At 45.9% G+C, this 26,764-nt stretch overlaps 1 protein-coding gene and 1 pseudogene across 2 annotated transcripts in view; both read right to left on the reverse strand.

Annotated features, from left to right (window-relative positions):
- Positions 1–14,161, reverse strand: part of LOC121168271 (zinc finger protein 260-like) — a 28,940-nt gene extending 14,779 nt beyond the window's left edge. For both annotated transcript variants that reach the window (XM_040998193.1, XM_040998192.1), the window contains exon 1: positions 14,096–14,161. The gene's annotated coding sequence lies outside the window, so the exon portion shown is untranslated. The remainder of the gene's footprint in view (positions 1–14,095) is intronic.
- A 6,196-nt stretch (positions 14,162–20,357) lies between these two features.
- On the reverse strand, positions 20,358–21,330 carry LOC121168273 (annotated as a pseudogene).
- Between the last annotated feature and the right edge of the window lie 5,434 nt (positions 21,331–26,764).

The following is a 26,764-nucleotide window of genomic DNA, read 5'->3' on the forward strand; positions in this document are numbered from 1 at the left end:
AGGATGTAATTAACATTTCAGTGCTGTTAGGTCCCACCATCAGGAACTCTGCGAGTACACAATTAGCTTCACAGACTCCACCAAGCCGTGAACAGAGGTGGGGGGCATAGCCACATTCCATTTGCCCAATGTCAAGGGGTGCTGGCTATCACTGGCTGCACCCCATAACACTCCCTGCTAATGGCCTGGGAAAGCAGCAGAAAATGACCAAGGTCTTAGGTCCCTTTAGTCATGTGTGAGATGCAGAAGAAGCTCTTGGCTCTGGATGGTCCAGCTCTGGCCTTTACGACTAGCTGGCAAGTGAATCACATGATAGAAGGGCTCTCTCTCTCCAACTCTCCTTCTCTTTCTGTAACTCTTTCAAGTAAAAACTAATATCAAAACAATAAAGGATTTTGACATATTATCAGTGTGTGCTTTGGTTCATACAGTCCACTTTGGTTCATTCAGGCACAACAGTATCTGCTTACCACTGTACCCTTGTCCATTGAATAATCTCTTAAAGGACACTTTTTGGAATCTTTTGTACTAAAATCCTTTTTGTTTTTTTAAAGATTTATTTTTATCGCAAAGTCAGATATACCGAGAGAGGGAGAGACACAGAGAAAGATCATCCGTCTGATGATTCACGCCCCAAGGCTGGTGCTGCACCTATCTGAAGCCAGGAGCCAGGAACTTCCTCCAGGTATCCCACATGGATGCAGGGTCTCAAGGCCTTGGGCCATTCTCAATTGCTCTCCCAGGCCACAAGCAGGGAGCTGGATGGGAAGTGGAGCTTCCAGGATTAGAACCAGCGCCCATACAGGATCCAGGTGTGTTCAAGGCAAGGGCTTTAGCCACTAGGCCACAGTGCCGGGTCCTGTACTAACATCCTGACTGCTGAGCTAGGAAAGAGCTATCAGGACACATGAGGCATTAACATTATCTCTAAATATAAAATGTGATGACAGAAAAAGTTTCAGAGAGCTCCATTTTCAGAAATAAGGGTAGAACAAAGTAAAGGAAATGTGCTAGGGAGTGATGCAGATTCTCAGATATGAAACCTTATGCCTCCACTGAGGACCACATCATCAAGAACCTATCAATAAGTATTTTTCTAGGCCCTTGACTATCTTCCTCTACTGACTTATATGAGTCTCTATTCACCCAAGTACTTGTCCAGCAGAGCTGTCTAATTAGTTTGGCCCTCATGGTACTAGATGTCCTCTTGACTAACATATTAGAAAACTAATATCATCTGTTATGAGGTGCAGCCAGTGATAGCCAGCACCCATTGACGGTGGGCAAATGAAATTTGGCTGTGTCCCCCACCCTCTATCCTGAAGGTGGGTCCTACCAGCAATGGAATGATAATTCCATCCTCAACCACTTCCCCCACGTCCTAATTTAGCCAGGATATTGGATGCAACAAGTCCAATTAGTCTAGGCATTTTTAGCTACAAACCCAGTTGCTGTTCCTGCCCATTCCAATGAACACTAATCAACTCCTTAGCCCACAACACTTAGGTATTCACTCCTACTCACCTGTGACTCACCTATCAAATGAGAGGGGCCGGTATTGCATTGTCATGCAACCACTCCCCTCCCAGCCCCTTTAAAAGGCCCATGAAGCAGGGGCTCTCACTCTCTTTCTGGCCAGGTGCTTCCATTACTCTGGCAACTTGACTCTTGGCTGACCCAGGTGATCCCCTGAGCATGGTCCCTGTGTACTGTTTAGATGAGGCAATGGTTATTCATTGCATGTCTCTTAAGATAACTTATATTGTTGGGGAAGCTGGGACATAGGTTTTCAGCTTAATGGATAGACTTAAGGATAATGACCATTTGTTCCTTTGGGAATTATGATTCATTGGATTATGATTGGTTGGATTGCCGTATGGACTTGTGATTTGCTATTATGCTCTATTATCACCAAGCTTAGTTAATAAAGATTCCAATTCAGTCATTAAAAGATGATGTAGCACTGCTCAAATCTGATCAGTGTCAACAACAACAACAACAACAACAAAACCCAACAGCAAGGACAAATCCTAACCACTTCCCCCTGCTTCTACTGTGAACCTATAGAAAGAGAATTTGGGCAGTGAAGCACTCTTTATGGAGAACACCATTTCACAAGGCATATTCCTTCCTCTGGCATAAACAATTTTGTTAGAAGAGACAGGATCTGTGCTACTGTTGTGGATGAGCAGATAAAGCTTTGCCTGTGATGCTGGGATCCATTACTGGTGCCAGATGCAGTCCTCAGCTGTTCCAGTTCTGATCCAGCTCCCTCTAAGTGCATGTGGAAAAGCAGCAGAGGACAATCCAAGTACTTGTATCCTAAACCTGTGTGGCAGTGGGAGAAGCAGAAGAAACTCCTGGTCCCTGGCTACGGCCTGACTCAGCTCTGACCATTATAGCCATTTGGGGACTAAACCATTGGATAGAAGATCGATTTCTTTCACACACACTCTACTGCATTTCAAATATATAAATCTTTTCAAAAAATCACCTTTATCCATATTCTAACTTCCATTATGAATCCCACTGTCCTTGGAAACTAGGATTGGTATAAAGCTCTGTAAAGTCAAAGAAGGAAACTGGGCAGGCATAGCACACAGAATGGAGAAAAACAACAATTTTCTGAGAGGACACCAGAAAAACCCAGAAATTCACCTGTCCCATAGTAAAGAACTCGCACACAATTCAGTCATGTTACTGTAAATTTGGAGATATTTTTAACTACATTTTGGTATCAAGGAGACAAAAGGCCTTGTAGGTCAGTAACAGGATCCTTCAGTGACTGAGCCTGAATCAAATTCATACTGCATACTTTCTCTCTCATCTAGTTTAAACATTCCCCGTGTTCCATCGTAATCTTGGAATGATCCTATTGATGAAGTCTAAACATCTACAGAATACAGAATACCACAACGGCTTATGATAGACAATTTACCACTTACAAAGCACAGCCCATAGTGCCTGTTTCCTGTTTCCAAATCAGAAGATCCAATACCAGAGTAAGCTAACTCAGACTACAAGTTGCAGGAGAGAGGGCAAAGAGGCAAAATACAGCGAGAGTAGTTTTCAACAGAGAAGGATGAGCAAAGGTGAAGTAGAGAGGGTGCAATCTTGGGAAACAGGAGAGGTCAGGCAAATGACAGAGGGACATCTAGAGACCTGTAGACATGGGGAAGCCACGGAGACAGCAGGGAGTGTTCCAGTGATCAGATACTGCAGCAGAGATCAATAATCAGAGGTGCATTGGTGGCCAGCTGGGAAGAGGAGTCCACTGAGAACTCAGGAATTAAACCCAATATACGAGAATCAAGATGGAGGAATAGGGTAAGGACACGTTTAAATAGGAGAGACATTAGCCACTGTGAAGCAGAGAGGGTACATTTTACAAAATAGGAGAGGACAGAATGACAGCAGTGGGGCACCTGGAGATTCACAGAACAGGAAAGTAGCAGACACAATGGTGTGGTGTTGCAGAGACTAATAATCCAACAGCATTCAGTGAGCGGTGATTTGAACTGTACCAGCAGCCAGAACTCCACCAGCAACAAGGTGGGAAGGAGCATTCACTAGACGCTTAGGAGGTGAACCCAGACAAAGAACCACCCATCCTGTCGATCTATTTCACTCAACCAGGAGCAGACAGAGCTTCAGGTTACAGACAGGAAGTGTGGGAACAGGGTAGAATTCACAGCCTATAGGGAAGCAAAGGCTATGGACACTATTGTGCATGCACTTAGCTGGGAGTGAACTCATTTCTGGCTCAGTGAACTGCAACAACATGGCCTCCTATAGGTTGCACCCAAGATAGGTTCAAGTAGCCCTCAAGCCTGACGGCCAGTAGATCAAGAGCTATGGAAGTGACACATCAGGTGCCATTTCGTTCAGTTGCAGGGACAACAGTGAGCTGTGCATGCACAGGGCTGGGAGAGAACTCAGTAAGCTCAGTGCAACGCACTTGTCCCACCAGGAAAATAATACCGACTTTGGCATTGTACTGGTCAAAACAGATTCAATTTCTGTTGTGGGCTAAGGAGTTAATTAGTTAAGCTGGGCAGGAATAGGAACTGGGCTTGTGGCTAAAAATGCCTACACTAATTAGACTCATCTGTATCCAATTTCCTGGCTAAATTAGACTGGGGGGTAGGGGGGAGAGTATATAAGGAGAGATAAGGAGCAATGAAGAGAGACTTCGCAGAAACTTCTACCATCACTGGTCCTGTTGGTGCTTCATCCCCAGACACTCTCTGTGCATGTTACTGGCTCCGCTGGTCAGAGCAAATTTCTAAAACTTTTAACCAGTAACTAAAAGAAATTGCAGGAGCTAATTTACTGGAAAGCATTGCCGGTGGTGTTTCTGCCTTAGATCTCTTGAATAGTTAGTTATTGGCACTGCTGTATACTTTCATACTGATTCTTATTTGCTTAAGTTGTCTTTGCCAAGTCTGCAGGAGAATCATGCAAATCTAAACCCTAACTCACCATCCACACGCAGTCAATGTAATCATGCTTCAAAATATAAACCACAGGGGGAAATGAAAGAGGTGAGTGCATCAGTGGACCAGGGAGCTATTCACAGCCAGGAACACCTGGGCTTGTGTCTCACCTTGGAACACCAAGTGGCAGACCAAAATCCACAGTGCTATCTCTCCTTTGTGCCTCCCTCTGGTTAAAAATAACAGAAGAGAGCGTCCCTGGCCTCAGTATTATCTCACATGATTTCCTTGAGTTGTAAATAACAGACCAAAGCCTACCAACATGCGCTGTAATGTCTTCTCTCTTACTTTTTTGGCTTTACTAATATAAGAAGAATTATTCTTTTTTAAAAAGATTTTTTTAATTGGAATGTCAAATATATACACAGGAGGAGAGACAGAGAGGAAGATCTTCCGTCCGATGATTCACTCCCCAAGCAGTCTCAACAGCCAGAGGTGAGCCAACCTGAAGCCAGAAGCCCAGTGCCTCTTCTGGGTCTCCCATGCTGGTACAGTGTCCCAAGGCTTTGGGCCATACTCTGTATTCCCAGGCCACAAGCAGGGGCTGGATGGGAAGCGGGGCTGTCGGGATTAAAACCATCACCCAAAATGGGATCCCAGCATGTGCAAGGTGAGGACTTCAGCTGCTACGCTACCACGCTGGGCCCAAGAATAACTATTCTAAGAATTGCTAGCTTCACATAAGATAAGGATTCATGAAAGCTTTTGTGCAACACCTGTGTTCTTTTCGGGTATAAAAGTCTGTATTCTCAAAGTGTGGATGACGGCTGCAGTGTAGATTAAGAAAAGCATTTTTTCATTAAGCATCTTCTTATTATCTGTTCGATTAATCCTGACAGTACAGAATTCCTATTCACACACACACACACACACACGAAAGAAAAAGAAAACCAGTTGCAATAGTCTCAATCTGGAGAAAGATGCAAGCAAGCATCACAGTACACAGTCTCCTAACAGACATGGCCAGAAAGAAAACTCCCTGTGACACATTATAGTTAAACTGTCATAAGTGGAACACAGAAAGAACATTCTTCGAACTGTAAGAGAAAACTGTCCAGTCACATTTCAGTGAGCCAATATTAGAGCATCTCAGCAAAGAAGTAGGGGGAGATAGAATGATGCTCCATGTCCAACTGCTGCCTGCTGGGCTAGTACCCCACATCAGTGCTGGCTTGAATCTGATGCTCTACAACAATCCACTTCCCTGCTTCAGCCTGACTCAGTCATTGGAAGAGTGAACCATTTCTCAAAATACCTCTCAGTCTCAACCTCTCTCTTCAAATAAAATTAATGCTAAAAAAGACAGAGAGAGAGAATAATTTATTCCAAGCTATGAAAGAAAAAAGAAAAAAAACTGCAACCAAAAATACTATACCCAGAAAAACTATGTTTCACAACAGGAATATCTTTCACAAGACAAGTAATAACAATGAATTCATCACCAGAGGATTGGCCTTAGAAAGATCTGGGAAGGGCCCAGCGCAAGGCTCAGTAGCTAAATCCTTGCCTTTCATGCACGGGATCCTACATGGGCACCACTTCATGTCCCGGCTGCTCCACTTCCCATCCAGCTCCCTGCTTGTGGCCTGGGAAAGCAGTCAAAGATAGCCCAAAGCCTCGGGATGCTGCACCTGCGTGGGAGATCTGGAAGAGACTCCTGGCTTTGGGATGGCTTGGCTCATGCTGCTGAGGCCACTTGGGGGCTGGGCCAGCAAATGGAATCTCTTTTTGTCTCTCCTCTCTGTAGATCTGCCTTTCCAATACAAATAAATTTATCTTTCAAAATTTATATCAGATATCTTTTCTGACCAAAATTGAATAAAACTGGAACCCAACAAAAGAAACTTCAAAAATTACAGATACATGGCAAACGGATAAACATTAGTGAAAGAACAAGGAAGGTAACACTGAAGAAATCAAAGGGGAAAGTCTGAGATTCCTCAAATCAAATCAAATCTAATCTAATCTAATCTAATCAAGTCAAGATAGTTACCACATATGAAAACTTTTAGAATACAGCAAAAGAAATACTGAAAGGAAAGTTTATAACACTAAGCAGCTACATGAAAAACCAGAAATATATCAAATGATGTGACAATGCGATCTGAAGGACCTAGAAAACTGCAAACCACCACACCAAAGTTCACAGAAGGAAAGACATTACAAAACTCTAACGGGCAATGTGGTAGCACATCAGGGTAATCCTCTGGGCACCAGTTCTAGTCCCTTGTGCTCTAGTTCTGATCCAGCTATCTGCTGTGACCTGGGAAAACAGAGAAAGATGGCCCGAGGCCTTGGGTTCCTGCTTCCGTGCAGGAAACCTATACAAAGCTCTTGGCCCCAGCTCCGGTTCAGCCCAACACTCACCATTGTAATTAACTACAGAAGTGAACAATACTGAATCAGTTCTAAAAAGCTTTCCAACAAGTGCAGGAGCAGAGAAGCTTTACTTATGAATGTCAGTCAGTCAAGCAGAGTAATAACTATTCTTCTAACAATATCCCAAAATACTAAAACAGGAGGGAACTCTTCCAAGCTCACTCTACAGATCAATGTCAAAACCAGACACGCACACCATAACAACAACAACAACAAAAATACAATTAAAACCTTGTGAGCAGAGGGGTAAAGATTGTCAACAAAATACTAGCAAATCAAATCCAACAACACATCAAAAAGTTCATTCATCATAACCTAAAGGGATTTATCCCAGGAATGCAATAATGAAGATGAAAATTATAATTATTTAAACAGGGAACAATTTCACAGAATAATCCTCAACACATCAGCTACCAAAGGAATATAATTCATTCTAATAAATACTATATATAACCAACCCAGAGCCCATATTGAATGACTAGTGGAAAGCTAAAAGGATTGCCTAAGATCTGGAACGGGAAAAGGATGACCACTCTCCCTGCTTTTAATCAATACAGCAGTGGAAGTTTTAGTCAGAGTAATTGCAAAAGAAAAAATAAGTAAAAGAGCAAGGAGTATTGTGGATACAAGAACTACATCCCTGTTTGCATATGACACTATTCTGTATACAGGATCCTATATGGGCACTAGTTCTAATCCCAGCTGCTCCACTTCCCATCCAGCTCCCTGCTTGTGGCCTGGGAAAGTAGCTGAGGATGGCTCAAAGCCTGGGACACTGCACTCATGTGGGAGACTCAGAAAAAGCTCCTGGCTCCTGGCTTCAGATCGGCTTGGCTCCAGCTGTTGAGGCTACTTGAAGAGTGAATCAACGGGAAGAGGATCTTCTTCTCTGTCTCTCCTCCTTCTCGATATATTTCTGGATAGAAGAGCTTTCTTTCTTTTTCTCTCGATTGTTGTGCAGGTGATTCTATTTTTCTGTCACTCAAATTTCTCAATCAGGAAACAACAACTTTTAAAAATGACTATACTCACATCAATGCACACCAAAATCCTATTGAAAAATGCTAAGAGATGGAATTCTGGGAAGATACAAAAGAATAACAGACATTGGAATAGTAAATGTAAGTCAATACATATTTGCTCTGATGTTCAAACTCTTTACACAATACTAATCTGATACGGGTTTTATAACTTGAAGGAGTACAACGTATGATGATAAGTATGGCACAGAAGCTGGAAAGATCAGCGGAAATACACTGCAAATCGCAAATGAGGACACTACTACCTGGAGAAACACTCTTAGTCAAAGATGAACTCTGTGAATCACAAAACCATGAAACAAGTTAAAAATACCAGGGCAACAAAGGAGTCCTGGCCATACTCCTACTTCTGTCAAGTACTAATTACTCCTATAGAAGAAAGACTTGATTTGGCATACCAAAGATAAGACAGAAATCAGAAGTGACTGACAGAGAAAACCTAAGCACAGACACACAGGAGAGATTAAGAAAAGACAGATTGTTATAAAAGCAGTCCAACTATGTAACAAGGTATGTAGCAATCATGGTAAAGGGTTTTGCATGATTGCTGAGAAATCAATCATTGAATCTAATCGAGTTTAAACTTGAGGTCGAGGTGTAAATGTGGTGGCTGCAAGAGAGTACCCGAGCCAGGTAGGACCCAGTGCTTGCGACTTGACCCATGGGTACCATCACCTTGCAGTGACCAAGTCCTGGCTGATGGGAGGCCAGTGTGCCCAAAGCACACCAGGCTCCACCTGCTGGCCACCCAGAGATGAGTGCTAAGTTTTTTGGCATATGTAATTGCTGCCTAAAGACAGCAATGGATAAGGCCAATGTGAATGTAGGTGAGGGTGAATCCTATGTGAATCCCAGTGATGGGGTCACTGAACTTGCTGGCAAGAATGGGGACTGAGACCTGGCTGTTTGGCTCGGAGAGTCCATATGATCTGTTTGGGTCAGATTGATTCATCAGCACACATGGGAGTCCTAAGATGGGCTGTTAACATAGAACATTGCTGACTGCCGCACACCAGTCCACATGAAAGCTATGGCTGAGGGACTTTCTAGCAGGGTTGGATCCCAGTACCTGACTGAGTGTTGGAACAGGAGGGAGTCAAAATAGGAAGGTCATGACACCAGCCAGCTTGAGAGAGAACCAGGTTGGGGGTAGATTCTGCACGGGATAAATGTATTTCCAACCCTGTGGAAATATAAGTCCTGCTGATTAGTTCACGAGATGGGGTTGAGTTGGGCTGAGCTAGGAATGACTACGGATCCCAATGACACTCATGGGTCTGGGGCTGGTGACAACGTGGCAGATCCAGGCTGCAGCACCTGCATGTCCATCCTACCAGAGGGTATGAGGCAGGCCGAGCTGCAACATCCTCCAGCTCATACAGATACAAAGATGGAGTAGCAGGCTATTCTGGGCAAGAACCTAGCATGTGCTGGAATATGTGAGCTCTAGGTCGGGGAGTGAACCAAGTGGGGGAACAAAAGAAGCTGGAGAACCTATTGGGGGTCACAGCTCCCACTGGTGAGCACATGTTTCAGGCCTGGGTGTTGGACAGCCTGAGCAGGGTAACTCCAATTGCTGGCTGATGTGTGGGTTGGCTTTGTAGGGGGGGCGGTGAATATGCAGGGCCAAGCCAACCTTACCTCATTGGCAATAGTAGAAACTGTGCAGGAGCACAGGTCAAGCTCACCTAGGCTGTCACACATACCAGACTCCATGAGACTTGGACGGGAGCAGACACAGCAGGGCCAGGTTCCAGCACCTGCCAGTGAGTAGAAGGAATCGGGGTAGGCTGGTTAGGTCAGGCTACAGCATCCAAACACAAAGGTCATGACAGGTGAGGGACTAGGCCAAGCTGGGTCAGAGCAACCATTGCCAAGTGTAAAGATCTATAACTGGAAACAGACTTACTTGGGGAGCTAAGAAGATGTTTTGGCTGGGTTAGTGTTTCCACTGGGGCTGGAATGGGAGCTGTGTTCTGGTCTGGATATGGCTACAGCATTCCACAGCACAAGTGTGGACTGGAGCTAGACTGGCTAGACCCCAGCACCCACTGGTGCTCATGAGGACCAGGGTAGGTGTAGGATGAGCTAGGCTAGGTTTTTGCCCCTGCTGAGCCAGGTGTGAGCTGTGTCTGTGTGTGGACCAGGCTAGACTGGGCTGTAATACCCAACAATAATAACCGGAATGGGTTGAAAGCCAGTCAGGAAAGGCCATTGTTCCTGCTAGATCACGAGGCGGACTAAGTAGGGCTGGCCCATGCATGCACCCGTGTGTGCAAGATCTAGCATTGGGAATGGTTCTGATGGACGAGCCTGGGAAACTCTTCCATCAGGACATAGTCCATGCAGATGAGTGCAAATACCATGACAGGGAATAGCCCAGAAAGAGCCAGTGAATGGCACCCGAAGGCATACATTTGGTGCAGATCAGGGGCAAACCAAGGAACACCAGTTTACATCACCCACTGGCAAATCCAAGCACATTAATGGAATGTGGGTCAGGCTGGGTGAAGGTGCAATATATGGCAGTACACGTAAGAGCTGGGACTGGGTGCCGGCTGGACTGGTCTAGGATTTAGCCTCCACCAACCTGAACTGGAATAGGGAACAGGGCCGTGCCAAGCTGGGCTGGGCCAGGCTACAGCACCCACTGGCAAAAGCTGAGGTGAGGCAGGCCTTGCCAGACGTGGTCATGACACCCAACCAGCACACGCAAGACCCGGCAGGGGAGGAGTAGAACTGGTAGGGGAGAATGTGGGGGCTCCCCTGCAGGAACACAACTCCCAGTGGAGAGCGTGAGTTGGGATGGGAGCAGACCAGATTGGGCAGGACTACAAAGCCCGTGGGCCTCATGTGAGCTAGATTAGGGAAAAGCCAGGCTGGGCTGACTTCCTCCTGGGGCAACCTAAATCAGAGTAGATGAAAGTTGGCTGGACTTTGCTGCAGCACCAGCTGGCAGATGCTGGCATGGGGGGCTAATTCTGTGAAGCTAAACTGCAGAACCACCTGGAAAGTGCATGATCCGGGAGTGGGAGTGACCCAGGAGGGAAACAGTGGGCACCTCTTTCTTGACTTACCATTCAAACTGGAGAGCATGAGAACCAGGACAGGGGCAGGGGTGGCAGGACAGAATGGCACCCAAGAGCCTGTGTATGGCTGGATAGTGGAATTGGTTGGGTTGAACTAGGCTTCAATGCCCATTGGCTAAATGGGATGTGGGAAAGACTTGACCAGTATGCTGTATATACTGGCAAGATAGGGATCAGGGCAGGAGGAGGCCCTGGTGGGGGTTATTGCAGGTCACCCTGACTAGGCTTCAGCTCCCACTGGTTTGCATGAGGGCCAAGTGTGTGGTGGGCAGAATCAGACTAATCTGCAACACCCTTTGCTTCATGTGGAAGATAGGGCTGGAAATAGAACTGACTCAGCAATTGTAACCACCATCATATGCACAACCTAATTCAAGTGACAGACTCTGCTCAATGAACCCTGTACTGGCAAGCACACACAAGAATCAGGTCTGGGATCACCTCAGACAAAGTCTCTTCCAGGATCCCTCCAACTGAACTGCTGATCTCAGAAGCCCAACCATAAAGGGAAGTGCAGCTTCCCATGGTCTGACCAAGGAGTGCAAGTGTCAAAGCTGAGCTGCCTCACAGCCTCAGAAGGAACAGTGGACAGCATATCCAGGTGCACATGGAGGATATGGCAGGCCATCAGAGCCTGCAGAGGACACCGGGTACCACAACAGAGAAGACAGAACAAATCAACTAACTAACCCAGCCATGTGTTGGCACTGATTCTGGAGAGATTTCATCATGCTTAGAATAGTGAGATCGGCAGAAATTCAGAACTGTTGGACTATCAAAAACACCTGAGCAGGACCCTCCGAGCATGCCTCATGTCAGAGACCTGGGATGGGTGGGAGGCTGGGTGTGGCTTCTCACTTTATCCTTCCCTTTACCCCAGATCTAATCATAACAATGTGGAAACAAACGTCTTACCCACTTTCCTGTAGCTCTTGACCCTTTGTGCCCTAATCAACTATGTAAAGTTTGCCAAAATAAAATAGAAATAAGTTTTACAAATTTGATCAAAATTCACAGCACGACCACTTGAGGAGCTAGAGAAAAATATATAAGCAAAACAGAAACTGAATTGGAAGAACACTTAAAGTACAAACTCCTAGAAAACTGGGGGTGCTTTACTAGAGAATGCTTACCATTCTGCATACAGATCAAAGAAATAAACAGCTTTACTGGCTTGGAATGCAAGAGGGCCAAATTTAAAGGTGGCAAGATAACCACGGATTTTGGGGGGATGAGTTAACCAAGGGAAGAAGCCAAGAATTAGTCCCCAAATTTGCATTTAAACGTCAATGAAATGATTGACAGAGGACTAAACCACATACATGCCAGAGAACTCAAAAGGACCAAAGAATGAAGCACCACTGGAAACTGAAAGAAACGGAGAAACAGGTAGTAATAATTGTGGCAGAACAAAACAAAACAAACAAACAAACAAAGCCAAGGAGTCCAGCCAGGGAATTGCTTTGCTGAACACAAAGTAATTTTCCACTGTGGAAAAGATGTGATTTACAATTTACAGGATGAAATTCAGAGTCATTGTAAAGAAGTCTGAATATATTACTCCAACACAAGTGGAAAAACAAGTAGAAATAAACCCAAGTTAACCCAGATATTCCAAGTACCACAACTTATAAAAATACTGTATTTTACACAGACAATAAAAGACAAGAAAAAACAAACAAGAAAAACATAAATTTTAGAGTTAAAACTAAAAGGGAAATTCACTCGCTGGCTTAGATTAGACTGAAAAGAAAACAATGGAACTTGAAATTAGATCAAGAGATACCTTAACGTCTTTGTACTGGAGCAATCCAGAAAGCAATCCAACATATACGTAATTGTAGCTTCACTAGGAAATGCATGTTGCAGAGCAATGGTTAAAACTTTGAGAAAGACATCAATTGATAGATTCAAGCTAGTCTGATAATGCCTAGTCATGATGGACACCAAGAAAACTTCTCCAAGCTAGGGACAAACTGCTGACACACAAAGGTAAAAGACAAGACCCAGGAAGCAGCCAAAGGAAAAACAGCACATGGCATATTAGGTAGACCATGTGCACATACGGCTACTCTCAGCACGAGGAAAAGGAAAAGTTGCATGCAAAAGTGTAAAAGAGAGCAACCTTCAATTTATGATGTTATATCCAGTGGAATTCTATAGAAGGAAGTACAAAGACATTTTAGGGTAAGCAAAACTAACATAACAGACAAACACAGGGGAACAGCAAACAGAACTAGAGCAAACCAACAGGAACGAACGGAAATCCCAGAAACAGATCATGGAGCGCAGTTTCACCAAGCTGGCATGTACACACAGGCAGGTCATAAGGCCTTAGCTGAAAACTTCTTTCTGACGTCATGGCTGAAAGGCCACATGTAGTGTCTAAGGTAGCTTCCACAGTGGCAGAAGACTCAAGGAAAACACTGTATAAACAGTCTCCCGATTCAATGACAACTTGAGCTATTGCTAACTAAGACTTCCTGGGTGTTTTTGAGTGTAGACGAGCAGCAGGGCTGTTCCTAACAAATCTAACTTTGAAGAGTCTGCTGTCTATCCTGCCCACATCAGTATGTCAGAGACATGCATGGAGCTATTGAAATCCCTGTGGCCCAGTCAGTACTTCAACCAGTCCAGGATTTATTTGTGTTCAAAAGCTGCCCGGCACCACACAACTGGAGAAACTTGAGAAAACTCTACTTGTATTTAGCATTACGGTAACCATTTGAATGCGGAGAGTGGAGAATGTTCTTTTGCATATTAACACTGAAAAACTTCCCACAACATTGGCTTTGTGGGCAAAAAAGATGGTAGTTAAGACTTCAGGGCCAGCCAGTCTTCTTCAGATTTGTCATGCTGTCTTCTGAGACCCCACCAAGTCACGTTACATGTGTGACACTTTTTTCAGCCAAATCTGCATCTAACTTAGAAGACTCTAGGGGCTGGTAACCTGCTTATATTTATTTATCTTAATCTTATGTCCAGCTCCCTAAAGTTCAAATGGACCTACCTCAAGTGTTTCATTTTATTTCTCAGGCCCTAACAAGTTCTTAAAATGCAACACAAAAGAAAAAATAAGTAAACAGCTCACCAGAGAAGTGTACACTTTTCGCTCTTCTTGGAAACACATGGAGAACTCTGGAAGCATCCCTGGGAGAGAAGGAGAGACTGGTGTGGTGTGGTTCAAGACGTTCTTGCCCAGACTCTGTACATGAGCTGGAACAAAGAACAGAAAAGCCTCTCTGTGGAGTAACAACCTTTTAGGCCTCAAATCAAAGCAACAAATACCCCACTAGCAATACACACAAGTCTATTACTTGATCCAGTTTAGCTATATAACTGATTTGGGTGGCTTAAAACACCTATTCAGCAAAAATGATCATTCCCCAAACAATTAAATAATTTCAACAACAGAAGAAACACACTCTTCACTAAAACTCATGTTAGAGAAATATACTTGGATTATAGAAACCACAGATCCTTATTAATACAAAGAAACCACCTAGGAATCCAAGTGAGTCTTTCTATTACAGCTCTTCCCAAAGAAAAACCTGCTATAACCCAACAGCACCTGCTCACATTTAGACACACTCTGCCGTGATGGCACTCACGGTCACAGCTCTGAGTGCTCACACAGTGGTCTCACAGTGACACTGGGCTTCGCTGGCACTGGGGCATTAGCCTTCTGGGACACACACTAAGACGTCAGCGCCTGCACTGTGAATGCAGCAGCCAGCAGAGACTGCCAGAAGCAGCCTTAATCTATCAGGAGCAGCCTAGGCACCAGAACACTAACACTTCAGTTAGTCATCCCAATTGCCCAGCCATGCCCACCCAAAATGTGGAGCCACAGATCTATAGTGAAGACTGGATTTTCTTTGCTCAGTAGTCTGAGCTGGTTCACTTTACAGTAAATACTGACATATCTCAACACACAAAACCTGACACCTTTTTTCTTTTACAGAAACATCAAAACGATAAATTGTGGGAGTCAACACCATGGTGTAGAAGGCTAAGCTTCCAGATGTCCTGGCTGCTCTGCTTTCTATCCAGTTCCCTGGTTACGGGCTGGGAGAGCAATGGTGGATGTTGGAAGTCCTTGGGCCCTTGTACCCACATGGGAGACTTAAAGGGGCCTTCTGCCTTGGGACTTGCTCAGCTCCAGCTGCTGTGGGAATTTGTGGAGTGAACCATAAATGGAAGGTCTCCAACTCTTTCTTTCAAATAAAAAATAAATCAACAAATTGGGGCTAGGCACCACAGAGAAGTAGTTAAAGTCCTGACCATGAACGAGCCAGGATCCCAAAGGGGTGCCAGTTCTAGTCCCAGCTGCCCTGCTTCACATCCAGCTCCCTGCCTTGTGGCCTCAGAAAGTGGCCCAAATCCTAGGGACCCTGTACCCATGGGGGAGACCCAGAAGAAGCTGCTGGCTCCAGGATACACGTTGGCTTACCTCCAGCTGTTGCAGAAGCTTGGGGAGGGAATCGTTGGATGGAAGATCTTCCTCTCTGTCTCTCCTCCTCTCTGGATATCCACCTTTCCAATAAAAATATGTAAATCTTGTTTCAAAACAATCAATAAATTGACATTCTTCTTAAATGGCAGAAGAGCCTGGCAAGCTTTTCCTTAACTATTACAACAGAGCCAGCATAGAGGAAACATTAGTAACATATTCCAACAGGCCAAATTTGGCGGTAGCTAGATCTGAGAAGACTCTGCCTCCAGACACAATGAGGGGAGACTGAATGCTTGGAAGTGAGTCTAGACCCTGGAGAGTGCTCCTCCTGACAGGCAGGCCCTGTACCCCTCAACACCCCTACAGCAGGTCACATTCCTAGGTCCCTGCCTATCCTGCCTGGTCGACCGCATCCCCCTCCACAGCCCAGGTCGCTCAGTCTTTGACATGTCCCGGGTGCAGTACAAGAGAACAGGATTCACAATTGCGTGGGTCGTGCAGAGCTGCGATCTCCACCTTTCTGAGTGGCCATTCTGCCTCTTCTGTGGAGCCAGTGAAGGTTCAGGCCCCAGGGATGCACCTTCCGGGAGGGATTTCTAAGTACAGGGTTACATCCACTCAGCCACACCTTCGTTACCCCAAATAAGACAGAACCAACTTCCACTTTGCACTCGCCCTCTGCGAACCCACCGACCTTAGAAAGTAACAGAAAATGGCAGTCTCCCCACTGCACCAGGAACTTCACCAACACAACAGCCCCTTGGGGAGACCCGCCTGTAACGGGGGTCCCTGGCCCTGCCGCCCCTTCAGGGGGCGCACGGCAGCGGCGGGGCTGGGACTGTACGCTCTCCCGCCCCAGCCACCTCGCAGCCTGCCGACACATCTCCCCCAAGTCGGCCCGGGCCCACGGACCTGCCCTCCGCAGTCTCCCGCCCGATCCTCAGCAGGGCGCAGCCCCGGCAACCTCGCCCCGAGCGCCCCACCTGGGGAGCCCACGCTGCCGGGCAGGAATCGCAGCCCGACGGCCCCGCACCTCCCTCCGCACACACGCCCCTCACCAGGGCCGCCGGCCTCCCTCCGCACACACGCCCCTCACCAGGGCCGCCGGCCTCCCTCACACGTCCCTCACCAGGACCGCCGGCCTCCCTCACACGCCCCTCACCGGGGCCGCCGGCCTCCCTCACACGTCCCTCACCAGGGCCGCCGGCCTCCCTCCGCCCACACGCCCCTCACCAGGGCCGCCGGCCTCTCCCCGCACACACGCCCCTCACCAGGGCCGCCGGCCTCCCTCCGCACTCTCGCACGCACCTGGAACCACTACACACTCCAGCCCCAGGACTTCCCAGCAGCCCAGGCAGCCGGAAGGATTTCCGCGAGGGAGTGGGCGGCCCCGCACATGCGCAGAAGGACCCGGCAGACCCTTTCTGCGGCCCGGGACCGGTGACGTCATTGGGAGAGACTACATTTCCCACAAGGCTCTGCGCCCGTTCTGTAGGTCCCTGAGGAGGGGGCGTTCTGGGCTTTCCTGACTGGAGAGGTGAAGTTGGCCTGGTTGTGGAATTCTAGCTCTTGATTAACTCCTGTTTCCACAACTTGGGCCTTTGTAGGGAAAAATGGGAAGTGAGTGGATTATTCTAAAGCTTTTTTTCTAGACTTCCCACTGAGGTGCTGTTATTGCTCATTATTAAAAAAATTTTCTGAAACATGAAAAAAATCAAATTTCATTTTTACTTTAGATAACTAACATGAAGTGTATAGGATAAACCCTCTTTAAACTTTCTAAGAGATATTTTCATCCACTAGTCTGTTTTCTGAATCTTCAGCAGGTTATAATACCCAGGTTGGGAAAACACCCTAGTGTACTCAGTGAAATAAAATATAAGCTCTGTATTGTGGGAAAGTTCCTCTGCCTCGTCATCCTTGTGTAATTTTCCCATCCAGAATCTGATTATTATTTGTTCTGTGTGCCCCGTGTTCTGTATATCCTTCTATCTTTAGCTGTCTACTACTGGGAGGGGTGTGTGTGTGTATGTATGTGTGTGAAAAATAATTTAGAACACAAGACATTCAGGCCTAAGTGTAATAGCCTAGTGTCTTAAGTCCTCACCTTCCATGAGCTTGGATCCCATACGGGCTCCCATTCAAGTCCTAGCTGTCCTACGTCCAATCCAGCTCCTTTGTTTTGTGGCCTGGGACAGCAGTCAAGGACAGCCCAAAGCCTTGGGATCCTGCACCCTGTTGGGAGATCTGGAAGAGGCCCTAGGCTCCTGGCTTCAGATTGGCTCGGCTCTGGCCTTTATGGCCACTTAGGGAGTGAATTAATAGACAGAAGATCTTCCTTTCTGTCTTTCCTCCTCTCTGTATATCTGAATTTCCAACTGGAAATAAAAACTTTTTTTTTTAAAGATTTATTTTTATTATTTTTTTTTTATTGGAAATGCGGATATACAGAGAGGAGAGACAGAAAGGAAGATCTTCCGTCCGATGATTCATTCCCTAAGTGAGCGCAACGGCCGATACTATGCCAATCCGAAGCCAGGAGCCTCTTCTGGGTCTCCCACGCGGGTGCAGGGTCCCAAAGCTTTGGGCTGTCCTCGACTGCTTTCCCAGGCCACAGGCAGGGAGCTGGAAGGGAAGCGGGGCTGCTGGGATAGAACCGGCGTCCATATGGGATCCTGGGCATGCAAGGTGAGGACCTTAACCACTTGCGCCACCGCACTGGGCCCAAAAATACATAAATCTTAAAAAAAAAAAAAAAGAATTAAAGCAGATGTTGTTAGACATTCAGCATATTGCCCTTTCTATGAATGAAAAACAAGAACAGGTCCAAGCAAACCTAACTGAAAAAATCTATGCTCTCAATGGCACCCAGGGTAGCTATTGGAGCAGTTGAGATCAGGGCTTGCTGAGAACAGCTCTTGCCTGTAATAAATGGTGACTGTCCTTGGAACATATTCATGACACTGAGGCTCTCACAGTGTAGATGGCTCCTACAGACCACCAGAGAAGTCACTGTTGATGCACGCTTTTCTGACTGCATCTGAGACACGTGGCCTGCTGTCTGTTGATGTATGTGTCCATGACTGCATCTGAGCAATGTGGCCTGCTGCTTTTGCCCTCTGCTTCCCATTGCTCTCTGTCCTTCCTTCCCTCCACTGTCCCTCCATTAGGCTCCAAGCACCTGCTTGCTGCTCATTCAGCTGGGACCTTGAAAGTGGGGACTGACGATGTACCTGTTGCCTGGGAATTGCTGAGTGGACAGCAATTATAGCTGCTGGAGAGCCCTGCTACAGGTGCCCTGTCACAGCCTCAGAAGGGACCATGACCCTGGCCAGCAACTTGGCTTCTGGCTGCTAGATGGATGTGTGTCATTCTATGCTTGTGGTACTGTGGTATGGCAGCCATTGTGGTGTGCCTTATTCTGCCTGTAGCCTCACCTAACCAGAGGACAGGTGAGGGTTCTAATCCACTTATTTGCTGCCTGACATGCAGAGGTGCTAAGCAGCTTACCTGCCAAATCTGCCTAGCACAGGAGTGCACCAGCTGCCTGTAGTTGGCATGCCTTGCCTGAGCTCTTGCACTTGAACATGGCCCATGGGCAGGGAAGAGAGACAGCTGTGCAGGGCTACTGCATGGTGTCCTGGAGATATTGGCAGGCTAGGCAGAGTAAAAGCTCGTGGAAGCTGCCAGCCCTCGCTCTGTTCCAGGGTGCTGACTCACAGGGAGCTGCACAGCTTCTCTTGTTAGTTGAGAGTGTCCAAGGGGAGACATTTGTGGGAGCTTTGGAGACAAGGGACTTTTGCCTCCTTGTTCTTGTCCTGTTGGGTTCTTAAGAGTTGTCTGTATTGTATACAAATGCATTCAGGTGGTGGAAAGGAACCTGGCTGCCACTGTATTCCTGTTGGGGCTCCACAAACTCCTGCCTGCCCTTGTCCTTTCAGGCTTAGGGTGCATTGCTCCTTTCAAAATGTAACTCAAGTCACTGAGCTCAAGCATGAGAGATTTGCTACCTTTCTGCCTAATCTTAGGAAGGAAAACTTTATCAACCTCTCTCTAAAGTTGAGAATGCCTTCTTCGGCCTGCTGACACTCACGCAGAAAGTAGTAGTGGTCTGAGCAGTCAGTGAATTGGCTCAACTGGCTAATCCTCTGTCTCTAAGTGCTGCATCTTATATGCGCACTGGTTTATGTATCTGCTGCTGCACCACCTATCCAACTTCCTGTTCCTGGCCTGAGAATGGAGTATAGGATGTCCCAAAGCATTGGGACCCTGCACTCACGTGAGAGCCCCAGAAGGAACTCCTGGCCCCTGTCTTCACATCAGCCCAGATCTGGTCATTGTGATCACTTGGAGAATGAACCAGAACGTGGAGTCTCTTTGTCTCTGTAACTCCTACTCTCTGTAAATCTGCCTTTCCAATTAAAAAAAATTAAAAAGTGATGTGATAGAAGGGACTATGTTGCTGCAGGACTAAAAGCTTATTAAATTGTACAGGAGCCAGAATAGGCATGGATCAGCAGATTTTAATGCAGAATTCACTGTCAAGGCCACAGACTGGGTGCGGATGGACCACAATACAACCTTCAGGTATAAGATCCGGGACTGGGGGCAGTCCTGGGAGGGAACTCTGGGTACTCCCCAGCTTGGCTGCAGCTCCTGCTGCTGAGCACTGTAACCAGGGCTGGGGGCAGGCTGGGTTGGACAAAGTAGCAGTACCTGTTGGCAAATATATGCAATGGGTCTGGAGGTGAGGTTACTTGAGTAAAGTCACAACACACGTGAATATGCATGACAGCCAACTTCAGCCTGGTGGAAGTTATTGGAGGATCACCCTCGCTAGGCTAGAGTACCCTGTGCTGTGCGTGAAGACTCTGGGTCTGTGGTGGGTTGGAGTAAGCTAGGCCACAGTATCCATCAGGTTTTCATGAGAGATGGGGTTGGGGCCAGATCTGACTAGGCAGATACTTTTAGGGGAGGCAGCACCCACTGCCCAATCCCTCTGCCCACCCACCTCTACCTCCCAGTAGTGCCAACCAGAGCAGAAGCCCTGTGCCTGGTGTGCACAGCAGTCAGTTGAGAAGCATTTAGGATCATTGACAACCTCCTGCCTCCATTCTGCCGGACACCATGGCAATCAGGGGACAGTGTAGAGGCTGGATGAGCTGTGTCAAGGTCCAGTGTCAGGTCCATTCTTGCAGCATGACAAGAATTGGTTCATTTTCCTCACAATGGCATCTGTCAGGAAGTCATGGCTATGGGGCTGACTCCGATCTTGGGAAAAGATCTCTGCAACAGTATCTGCACCTCTTCACACCTACGAAAGTGTCCTTGATGTCCTGACGCAGCCTAGGCCATCCTGCTGACTCTGTACCTGGGTCTCAGCTATCAGGTGACTCAGCTGAACAGCTTGTTCTGGGTGGCACTGGCTGCAAAAACTGCACCCCCTGCTGGGACTCATGCATTTCTTGGAGGCACTGCTCCAATCCAGCTTGCTCTTCAGCCAGAAAAATGTGTTAGCTGCCCAAACTGGGAGGCCACAGTTGCCAGCTCTAACTATCTGGCTCTTTAGCACTGTCATCTGCCTCTCTTCCTTGGCTTTAATCTTCTGCATGACTCCCAGATGCTTCCTTGGTGGCTCCAGGTGTCCGTGCAATTTAGCCCTGTGCTCCTGCACCACCTCTTCCACTGGCACTACAATGTGCTGTTTTGGTCCCTAGATTCCCAGCACACCACACAGATGGCCTCTTCATCTACTTTGCAGAAGAGCTTCAGGGTTTCTTGGTGTTTGGGACAGATGCCCTGCTCATTTACAGGGCTCCCTCAGACAGGAGTTTGGTGCATCTGTTGAATCACCTGAACTATTTGGCCAGCTGCAGAATGGGGCAGCTAGCAAGTGTAAGTGGCTAGTGTAGGTGACAGGTTCAATCTCCTCCTGTATTGGCTGGTGCACACAAGAACCAAGTCTGAAGTCATCCTAAGCAAGGTTTCTTGGGGGTCTCCCCAACCTGACCACTAGACTCAAACTGACCACAGGGAAAACCACAAGCTCTGTGCTCCCACTTGGAGTGCACATATTGGATCTGGGCCTCCTCAATTCCTCTTGTCTGAGCAGTGGGAAAGCACACACAGACACACACAAGGGACATGGCAGCCAGTTCATAAGGGCCAGCAGAGGATGGTGAGTGTCTCATCAGAGGATGGAAAGCAGAACAGTTTGGACAACTGTCCTGGCCAAACTTAGCAGCATGTGTCTGGGACTGTGGAGGCAGTCAGGTGGACATTGTTACCAACAGACATTGAAAAGATTCTCTCAACCCTAGAGCAGTGAATCTACAACATCTCAGACTACCAAAGTCATTCAAGTAATACCTACAAGGCATACTCCCACACATTGGGGACTTAACGCATGATCGCATCATCAAACAACTACCCCACCACCTCCCAGTGGTGATGTGGTTTGGCAGTGAAAACAACCCTGTGTCCTAACCAATACCACATTACAGATACAGGAAAAAAAGAAAAAAATGGAAACATTTATCCCACACCCATTCCTTCATACCTTGACCCTCCCCACTCTAGTCAGAGACCCACATGGGGATGCAGCCCTCTCAACTATGTAAACACTATTAAAAAATTTAAAAGGGCAAGAATTATGATAGGAAAGAGGTACGCACACACATGCACACGTGCCAAAATACCCAGTACTGGGCCAGGACAAAGCCAGGAGCTAGAAGCCAAGAACTGCATTTTGGTCTCCCATATGTTGTAGGGGCCCAAGCACTTGGGTCATCTCCCACAGCCTTCCCATGTTCATTAGCAGGGAGCTGACCCAGGAGAGGAGCAAGCAGGACTCAAGCTGGTACACATATGGGATACCAGTACAACAGGTGGTAGCTTAAACTACCATAGCACAGTGCCAACCCTATCGGGTACTGAATTTTTTTCTGTACACTGCAGTTAGGAAAGACATTGGTATGACTAAATTTTCTTAGGTTTTGAGATTATTTCCTGAACTCACAGGTCGTCCAATCTGTAGACTGCTCCATGCATTTAGCAGCTCCTAGGCGGCATGTCCTGAAGGACAGGTGGGTCCATTTGCCTGTGTGGTTATTTGCTGAAGCTTGGTGTTCAAAGGCAAACGGGAGTAGATGAACCAAAGCTTTCTTATCCAATCTTCTGCTGATGGGCATTTTGGTTGCTTCCATGTTTTTGCAATTACTGATTGTGCTGCTATGAACATAGGGATGCATGTTGGTTTGTCGTAAAACAGGTGTTTTGGATATACTCCTAGGAGTGCAATTGCTGGGTCATATGGTATGCAGATTTTGAGTTGTTTGAGTGTTCTCCAGACTGATTTCCATAAAGGCTGTACCAATTTGCAGCTCCACCAGCAGTGGAGAAAGCTTTGGTTCATCTACTCCATGGATTACTACTCAGCTATTAAAAAAAACAAAATGCAGTTCTTTGTGGCTAAATGGGCACAACTGGAAACTATAATGCTAAGGGAAATGAGCAAATCCCAAAAGATTAGATACCACATGTTTGCCTTGATTTAACTTGTAATTTTTGTTTGGTTGTTGGTTATTTTTTGAACCTGTCATTGATACTGTCTCAACCCAGATGTTTCGAAGAATGGAACTTGCATTATTTTTAACATATTGTTTACCCAATACTATGTCAATTAATTCCATAATGTTGTATATTGATACTGAGGTTTTGTTGGGGCTTTTAACTGACCGGATCTTTACTCTGTTAGCCCTATCTTCAGACTAGAGAAGGTCTCCCCAAGAGGCCACTGAACTTATCTGGACAATAAGACGCTGAACTTTATGCTAGATATGTGTTTGCAAGGAAGGAATCTCAACTGAACTTGAACTGTGGTTATGCAGCAAGGTGGAGGAATCCACCATGGGGGGAGGGGTATGGAAGGGGTGGGGGAAAAAAAAAACAGGCAAACGGGAAGAACATCCCAGTCAAATGACAACAGAAGACTAAATCAATGAACAACCCATTCCTAAAATGACAGGACCAAAGTACCACCTATGTATATTTAACTCTGAATGTAAATTGCTTAAGCTCAATCAAACATCATAGATTAGTAGACTGGATTAAAAAACAAAACCCATCTGTTTATTGTCGGGAGGAGACACACTCCAACAAAGATCAGCGGAAACTCTATCACATGGGTTTTGTTGTTTTCTGTTGGTTTCATCTCTTCAAAACACTTTCTTCTGATTAAATCATTCAATGACTCGTAGATCATGCAGTGGCATCATTTTCCTCAAGAAGGTTCTTGATTTTCACTTCTTCAGCTACACGTTGGACATTTAATAGCATGTTGTTTAACTTCTTGGTGTTGTTAATTTCTTTTTTCTTCCGGAAGTTGATTTTGTTTTGTGGCTCTTCATTTAAGGGAAGGTAAAGTAGTTGTGTAATGGAGACTGTCATATCTAGTAACATGTCATTTAACTTCATGGCATTGTAAATTTCTATTTTTCTTTCTATTGTTGATTCTGTATCATGACTTTTCATTTAAGGGAATATACAGTAGTTATGTAATGGAGACTAACAACCAGATGTGAGGATGCAGTGTGGTCGGCATCTCTGTTTCCAGACAAAGATGGACTTATAATGGAACTGTTTACTATATCCTGACAATAGAATGCTGGACTCTCTGCCATTGTCCATGCCCGCAATGATGAACATATGACTGAGTATGAAGAACTATATGTTAATAATGATGTAAAGGAACTGGGGGGGGGGAGGGAATTGTGGAGGGGATGGGGAATATGGAACTGTATCATAAAATGATAGCAATAATAATAAAATGTGAAAAATTTAAAAAAAGAAAAGAAAAAAAATAAATTTATTTGCTTAAGAGAGAGAATTACGGGCCTGGCATGGTGGCCTAGTGGCTAATAGCCTTACCTCAAACGTGCTGATATCCCATATGGGCGCCGGTTCTAATCCCTGCAGCCTTAATTCCCATCAAGCTTCCTGCTTATGGCCTGGGAAAGCAGTCAAGGAAGGCCCAATGCATTAGGTTCCTGCACCCAACTGAGAGTCCCAGAGGAAGTTCCAGTTTCCTGGCTTCGGATTGGCATAGCACTAGCCGTTGCGGTCACTTATCTGATGGAAGATCTTCCTCTCTGTCTCTCCTCTTCTCTGTATATCTGCCTTTCCAATAAAAATAAATAAATATTAAAAAGAGAGTAAGAAAGAATGAGAGTGCATGAGTCACAGCCAGTCTGAGAGCTCTTCCTTCCACTTGGTTATCCCCCAATGCCAGAGTCCAGCTCCAGCTGAGTTCGGAGCTCGAGAAGGGTGCGTGGAGTCAGCGATAAAGAAAGACACGGACACAGACACTTGTTGCGTTTTTGCTGCCTGCTTGCTTCTTTTTCAAGAAGAAGCTGTCCTTTTTATTTTCTTAGACACATCACAAACCTCTGCACAAACGTTTGATTTTTTATCTTTTACTTTAGAACTAAGACAGCATGCACAGATGTTCAATTAATTTTTACTTCATGGTCAACCAGGTGCTCTTAAAGATAATTCTGTAAGTTACTATAATCAGTTTCTTTAAAGCAAGCCGTTATTCATTCTTCAGAAGTGGCCACTACGTGACAGCCAGAACTCCAAGGCCAAGGCACAGATGGTTACCTACTAACTTGTAAAACATTCCTACTACATTTTATTTTCACAACTTTATCACTTAATGGGAGAAATACATCAAAAGAGAAAAAAAAATAAGGATCTAAGACAAAAAGTTTCAAACATTAAATCCCCTTACGACTGCAGGCTCTACAGCCTCATAAGCAATCAAACAATAATCAAAAGTATATCTCTGTGATGTTAATAGACTCATCCTATATTTCCTCTAGTTAAAAGATTATGAAAGCGGCTAAAGCAGCTACATTTTCTATGCTCTAAAGAGTTGCAAGGACAGGTTAACCTTTAAGGTCACAGTAACTATATTTTTGCCATAGCAGTTTCAGCTCATACTCTCATCACTTCCATTAGTTTGTAAAATTCTTGTTAAGCCGTTTCCCAGAAGGCATGCTATATGTCTGGGCCAGATTTCAGGGCAATGGGTAGGCACACAATAAGGTGTCCAGAAATGGCATGGGTTTAATTGTACTCCTGTGCGCAGTTAAAGGCCCACTCACCAAGACATCAATAACATTAACTCTTAAGCTCACAGTAGTTGCCAAAGCCATCTCACAGGGGCAAACAATGCCTCAATAGATTACAAAATTCTTAGTGGGGTACTTGAGTGTCCATGCAAACAGGGGGTGAGACTGCATCAAGGTGGTCAGAGAGAAATCGCCGGGCCCTGCCAAACAGCTGGAAACTCCCCAGGCCCTGCCAAGCAGGGAGCTGTTCTCTTCACACCTCCGTGTCATCCATACCTACTGCACGGACCCCAGCACCCCAAGGAGCCACAGGAGGCAGCAAGGTCCAGGCGAACACCAGGAGGCTGAACTCCATTCAGATCCTCCACAGGGGTGCAGGTGTCCAAAGAACTGGGACATTTCATGCTATCTTCTAAGCACATTAGCAGGGAACTAGATCAGAAAGTGAACATCAGGACTTTAACTGGTCCTTATATGGAATGCTGGCATTGCGTGCAGAAGTGAAACCTGTTATCTCAGAACATGTCACATGGATTGTTTAAATGTACAAATATGGTAATCAAAAGTCAGGCTTGCTTTTCCCATTGAACCTCCTACTCATCCCATATATGATTCACAAAGATGTTGCCTGGCATTTTGCAAATACCACTGCCTGATGATTAACCTTGAAACTAGATGGAAAGATAGTTACACCACTTTATTACAATGTCTCTATTCACTTGAAAGGATGAATGACAGAAATACAGGTGCTTCATTCACTGATTTATTTCTGAATGCCTTTCTAGCTGTGGCTGTGTCAGACTGACTCCAGGTCCCCCTCCTGTGGGTCCCATGTGAGTGGGACTTACACAAGCACTTATGCCACCACCAGATGCTTCTCAGATGCATTGGTAGGAGGCTGGAATGAAAGAGCCAACTAGCCAAGACTTGAATTATGTGCACTGAAATAAGATACATCATCACAGCATACCCAAACTGCCTGACACTGCTTTATTCATTTTAATACAGCTGGCAAATTACAGGCAATGTATTCAAAATTGGATCAATGTATCTAGGTTAACAACAGTGACAAAACAGCACACAATGAAGTTTTAGTCTAAGCACTTAGGAAACGTCTAGCTTCCATCGGAGAACCTGGGTTCCACTCCTGGTTCTTACCCTGATTCCAGCT

Source organism: Ochotona curzoniae, unplaced genomic scaffold (genome assembly GCF_017591425.1).
Source record: "Ochotona curzoniae isolate NIBS_2020 unplaced genomic scaffold, NIBS_Ocur_1.0 patch83, whole genome shotgun sequence".
Lineage (NCBI taxonomy): Eukaryota > Metazoa > Chordata > Mammalia > Lagomorpha > Ochotonidae > Ochotona > Ochotona curzoniae.